The sequence below is a fragment of the Rutidosis leptorrhynchoides genome, chromosome 2, assembly GCF_046630445.1.
Source record: "Rutidosis leptorrhynchoides isolate AG116_Rl617_1_P2 chromosome 2, CSIRO_AGI_Rlap_v1, whole genome shotgun sequence".
Classification (NCBI taxonomy): Eukaryota; Viridiplantae; Streptophyta; class Magnoliopsida; order Asterales; family Asteraceae; genus Rutidosis; species Rutidosis leptorrhynchoides.
Genome location: NC_092334.1, coordinates 297,063,611 through 297,070,468, shown reverse-complemented (window position 1 = coordinate 297,070,468; position 6,858 = coordinate 297,063,611).

The window sequence follows — 6,858 nt, the reverse complement described above, 5'->3', positions numbered from 1 at the left end:
ATAAACATGCTTAAAACGTCAACATAAAGTTGGTGAGATATAGGTTTAATGCTAGCAGCGTTATAAATATAGACCACAAGATTTAATATACATAAACGTTTTAATAAAAATATTCTAAGTGGTTGAGTACTTGATAACCATACTTAACATTTAATCAACGTCGCATATTCCCTTTATTATGAAATATCACTACACCGTACCAAGTGTAGTCACCGAAACGAAGTACTGTGCAACCGTTGAATACTGGTCGTCCAGTCCGATTGGGGTTGTCAGGCCCGATAGATCTATCAACAGGATTCGCGTTTACAATACCGCATGTAAATAGTAGTTACCAAGTTACAGGGAAGTATGCCAGTGGTACAACTCAACGTAGAATATATATTTTTAATCACTTGTGTCCATAACGTAAATCATAAAATGCATGTATTCTCATCCTGAAATATTTAGAGTTTAAAAGTGGGACTATATACACACTTTTGCTTTGAAGATATTTGACACGACTTGGTCTCCGATAGATATCACGAACCTAACCATATATATAATATATTAACATATTTTCTTTTCAAATAATCGTTACATATATACTTATAATACTTTTAATATCTATTAGTCCGTAGTTAGCAGTCCGATGTTAGTGGTCCACAATTAGTTGCTCAATAAAATAAATAAAGACCCCATCGTATTCATATTGATCAGAATTAATCTCGACCCATGGTACCATGTTGTCAAATGACGTGTTGCGTACATAAAGTACCGTGTTGTCAAATGACGTGTTGCGTACAATCATGAGGTCTTATGATTATTCTTCTCGTTTTGTTTACGGGTGGTCCTGAAATATATAAAATCAAATCATAAGTAAATATATATAAAATATCATATTAATTAGCAAAGATATGATTAGTTTAGTTTTACTCCAATTAATTTCGTAGCTAAAATAGCTTCGGATACCCAATTTTGTTTTAGCCGTAGTTTCTTCAATATAACTCCGTTTTTGTTGGTTCAACTTACCACTTCCTTGGATCGAGTCATTATTTATGAATATGAACTGTAAATACCTTAGTTTGCATTCAAAATCACAGGTTATAGGTCAAACTTTGGTGAATCTTATGAAAGTGATCATTTCCGTTGTAAAATCAACATCTAGATGATCATTTTTACAAAAATACATACACTTTAAGTTACACCATGAGATTTTTATATATTAACATGTTCATAAGAAATATCATTTTTCCAGAATATAAACTTCCAATTCAAATTTTAAGATGGTTTTTAATTATCCAACCCAAAACAGCCCCCGGTTGCTCTCCAACGATGTAGATTCAGTTTAAAGGTGTTCTTTGTAAAATCAAGTCATATCTTGTTAAGTTAGCATATCATTATGATATACTACAGGTCTTGAAGTGTTTTAAAAGTCAAGTTAGAAGGAACTATTTAGTTTGTGAACAAGTTTGAAATCATTCAAACTATGTTCTTGTTATTATATATATTCGTAGTAAGATAGTCATATATGAATTGAACAAGATGATGAACCAAGGTTATACCTCAAGTATGATGAAGAAAGTTACTGAATAAACAAGATATGAACTTGTTCTTGATGACTTGGAATATTAAGAAGTGAAATCATGAAAAGAAACAAAGGTTGTAAGTAAGTTTATATCTTGATTTAAGATAAATAACTTACATGAATTGAATCAAAGTTTAAACATAGTTTTACCTTGATTATGAAGCTAAAAGATGGTGAAAATGCTTGCAGATGATCAAGTATGATGTTAGGAGTATTTTGAGAGAGAATTTGGAGTGTACGTATGAGAAAATGGAATGGAAAAATGGGGTGAAATCATAAAAATGAATTTACTTGTTATATAGAAAAAAAAAATCCTTAAGTTTATTTTTTAGCTCATTAGTCATACAAGTTGATAAATAATGGTTTCACATGTTTTTGACTCTAAGATGGCTGCTAAGAATAAATAATTAAAGGTGTATATACCAATAGTAAATACATCTAGAAGCTGCGTACAATACGGTTACATATACCCTAGGTATGTATACGTGTAAAAATCTTGAGAAAACGGAACGAGAATTCAAATATAACTATCTTTTGTGAATATACTTATATTATTTTATGTATTTAAGTCCTTTAAAGTAATTAAATACGTATTTATATGATACTTGTATAAGCATCATAGATTATAGGTATATATATATATCAAAGAACGTTACGTATAGTTACCGTTTTGAAAACTTAAGTTAGTAGTCTCAAAGTATACTTATAACTCATTGTTATTAGTACACAATGATATGTTAAACCATCCTTAGATCATGTTAAATATGTATAAATACGTATATGTACACAATCGTATAATTATCGTATGTTATATAGTTCGTGATATCATCGGTCAAATTGGACGGTCAAACGTTGTGTAAAACTCTTTTCAAAAACACAAGACTCAACAATTTGGATTGCTTATCATGTTGGTAATGTTTAATTTAAGTAGATATTAATTTCATATGTATAAAACGGTCGGAAAAATCTGGGTCATTACAGTACCTACCCGTTAAATAAATTTCGTCCCGAAATTTTAAAGTTGTACCTATTTTGCGTTCTCGGGAAACAAATGTGGGTACTTTTGTTTCATCTGATCCTCTCATTCCCAAGTAAACTCGGGACCCCTTCGAGCATTCCAACGAACCTTAACGATTGGTATGTTGCTCTGCTTGAGTTGTTTAACTTCACGGTCCATGATTTCGACTAGTTCTTCTATGAATTGTAGTTTCTCGTCGACTTGGATTTCTTTAAGAGGAATGGTGAGGTCTTCCTTTGCAAGACACTTCTTAAGGTTTGAAACGTGAAACGTATTATGTACTCCAGTGAGTTGTTGTGGTAACTCGAGTCGATAAGCTACCGGTCCAATGTGTTCGATGATCTTGAACGGGCCTACATACCTTGGGTACAGTTTACCCCTTTTGCCGAAACGTATTACACTTTTCTAAGGTGACACCTTTAGCATAACCATGTCATCGATCTGAAACTCTAATGGTTTCCTTCAGACTTCGGCATAGCTCTTTTGGCCACTACGGGCTGTTTTCAATCTCTCCTTGCTTTGTACTATCTTCTCAGTAGTTTCGTGTATAATATCGGGACCAGTTAATCATCGATCTACTACTTCATTCCAACAGATAGGGGATCTACACTTCCTTCCATATAGTGCTTCGAATGGTGCATCTTTAATGCTCGCATGATAACTATTATTATACGAGAATTCTGCTAATGGTAGATATTTATCCCATCTGTTTCCAAAATCGATCACACATGCCCTGAGCATGTCTTCAAGAGTCTGAATTGTTCTTTCACTCTGCCCGTCAGTTTGCAGATGATATGCGGTGCTCATATCCAAACGAGTTCCCAGGGCCTCCTGTAGTGATTGCCAGAACTTTGATGTAAATCTACTATCACGATCGGATATAATGGAAATAGGTATTCCATGCTTTGAAACAATTTCCTTTATGTATAATCGTAATAGTTTCTCCATTTTATCTGTTTCCTTTATAGGCAAGAAATGTGTAGATTTGGTGAGACGATCAACTATTACCCAAATGGTCTCATAACCCCATGCAGTCCTGGGTAACTTTGTGATAAAATCCATGGTAATACCGTCCCATTTCCATTCTGAGATTTCTGGTCGTTGAAGTAACCCTGACGGCTTCTTGTGTTCTGCTTTGACTTTGGAACAAGTTAAACATTCCCCGACATATGTTGCAATGTCTGTCTTTAAATTAGGCCACCAATAATGCGTCTTAAGATCATGATACATCTTTCCAACTCCAGGATCTATCGAGTATCTTGTCTTATGTGCCTCGTTCAATATCAACTTCCTTAATCCACCCAACTTTGGTACCCAAATACGTTTTGCAAAACATCGAATTCCGTCTTCCCGTATAACGAGTTGCTTCTCATACTTCTTCATTATTTCATTTCTTATGTTTTCCTTAGTAAGAGCTTCTTGTTGAGCCTCTTTGATTTATGAGTTGAGATTCGTGCAAATTTTTATGTTCATCACTTGTAATCGAATTGGCTCTCGTTCCTTTCTTCTTAGAGCATCGTCCACTACATTCGCTTTCTCGAGATGATAGCGAATCTCACAATCATAGTCGTTTATCAGCTCTACCCACCTACGTTGCCTCATGTTCAGATGTTTCTGATCGAAAATGTGTTGAAGGCTTTTATGATCGGTAAACACAGTGCATTTAACCCCATATAAGTAGTGTCTCCATATCTTCAATGTAAATGAAGGTTTTTCGTATGCCCGAGAGACATATTAAATTAATGTGGCTAATATGTTATGATCCAAGTCGGGTCATACCTAATAACAAACTTACCTACACCTTATACATATTTGATCGTAACGATTGGATCATTAAACAAATACGCGACACTTGGATTTTAGAAAATCGGGTTTCTAAAATATTATCACTTGAGATAAATTATTTGGATAATTTATATATGATATGGATTTAGTTATTTATAGGTTTAAATAACTATATTGTGTTATGTTTTATAAATGGTTTATAAGAATATGAAACTAACATAAATATATATATGGTTTTATGCAAGTTTTATATATAAATTGCAACATTTTTATATAAATTGCAACATTTTATATATATTAAATTGAGTGGCAGATTTGGGACTCCAAGAGAGTCCACCCATGCTCACTTTTGTTGATTTCAACATAGCACAATTACATATAGGCATGCCCCTTGACCAAAGTAAAAAGAACACATGCATTTACATTCTCTCAAGTGAAAAACTAGCAATAAAAAACTACTACTGCAGCTGAACCAGGCCGTGGGTTTGGGAGTCAAAAGAGGGTTCCAAAATCAGTTTTTGTAAGCTATAATCAAGTGTAATTAAATCCTAACTAAAGGCTAGGGTGTTGGTGTTAAGTTTGGGGTATAACTACTTGAGGTTTCATACTTTTGGAGCTCCATTTATCATCATCATCATCTTTTGAAGTAACCCTCAACTAGCTTGAGGAGGTAAAATCTCTAAACCCACTCTTAGTTTGTAAGTGTATTTCATAGCTTGAACCTACTTGGGATTTGACTTTAATTTGGTTAAAGATATACAAGTTTCAAAATGGTAATATATATATACTTACATGCTTTCGCTTTTATTTGATCTTCAAATGTTTTTAGTAAGATTTTGAACTTGTTAAATCCCAACAATGGTATCAGAGCCGAAGTTGATGGAATATGCTTCGAGACGATTTATTAAACCCACTATATTTTTGCATTTTATGAACATGCATGAAAGTAGAATGCAAAAATTTTTGGGTTTAGGTGGGTTCTTAATTTGGACGAATTATTAGGGGTTCCAAAGTGGTTTTGGACTTGCCATTTGGTTAATATTTGTTGATATATTAATGTTCACAATCATAGCCATGACCTAGTATTTGAATGAATGCTTGTTTGATTGATTAATTATTCATTTGGTATGTAATATTAATTCATTCATGTGGTTGTAATATTCATTCAATTTGGTTTGTAATATTATTATTTTGGTTATGTAATTTATTTTATATTTGGTATGTAAAATAGATTAAGTTGTATTTTCATTTTTTTAGAAAAATGTATTAGGATATATTTTGTAAAAATGAAGATGCAAGATGAAGACAAGGAAGATGCAAGATTAAGTGGGAGATTTGAAATCTCCTACTTTGTGTTATAACCCTTTACCGGTGGCATTTGTTTTCGACTAAACAAATGTCTACCAAATTGGCTTGATTGTGAACATATTTTGCATGCGTGGTTGTTTTGTATGATTGTGTTTGTATGTTTGGTTACTACAAGTTAATCACAAGTTAACAACAAGCAAAATGACAATTTAATTGGTTAAATTGGACATTAGTAATGACACGTAAAACGACGATTTAATTGGTTAAATTAAAAATGGCAAAAGAACATTAATAAACGGTTATTATGAACATGAAAAGGATCATATATATAAAATGGTTTATATCAAGTAATTGGCTTAATTACAAGACATGAAAATGGTTTTTCATAAGTTCCATACACTAAATGCATGTTGGCGTATGGCATAAAAGTTTTCTTAAACTAGAATTAATGAAAACTGAAAATCCCTTTAACAAACAAGGCAAACAAGTTAAGAGCCATCCTTTTGTGCAAACACTTAAAAATATTAGGGAACTCTTAATGGGATAAAGGTCACCTAACCGTTATGAGCAAACTAATATGATTGAGGTGAATTTCGCACACTTGTGGGATAAAGGTCACCTAACCACTTGTATGTTGAATTTACACGTTAGCACAAGTAGGACGACTTGATTTGGGAATCATGAACTTAGTGTCACCGAAGCATGATGAACAAATAGGCGTTGATGGGATAATATGCCATACAAAAGGATTGCATGATCCCATAACTTAGAAGTTGCAAAAGGATTGTAATTGTCATATAATGACTACCTAGCTAAATCAAATGATGGGATAAAGGTCACCTAACCGAAATTTGGTTTACCGTTGGATTCTAAGATTTAATAAATATCAATTGGATTTAAAGGGTATTGATTGTTAAATTAAAATTGATACTTAAACAACTTTGTTAAATTTTGTAGATGGCCGCCAATAACAACAACAACATTCCTAACGCACCTATGAACTTTAACAACCTATCGTTGAGGTCAATCCTCGAAAAGGAAAAACTCAACCATACGAACTTCATGGATTGGTTCCGCAATCTAAGAATTGTCCTCAAACTAGAGGACAGGGCGTATGTGTTGGAGGACCCCATTCCCAATCAACCGGACGAGGATGATACGGAAGCCATGGCATATTGGGAGA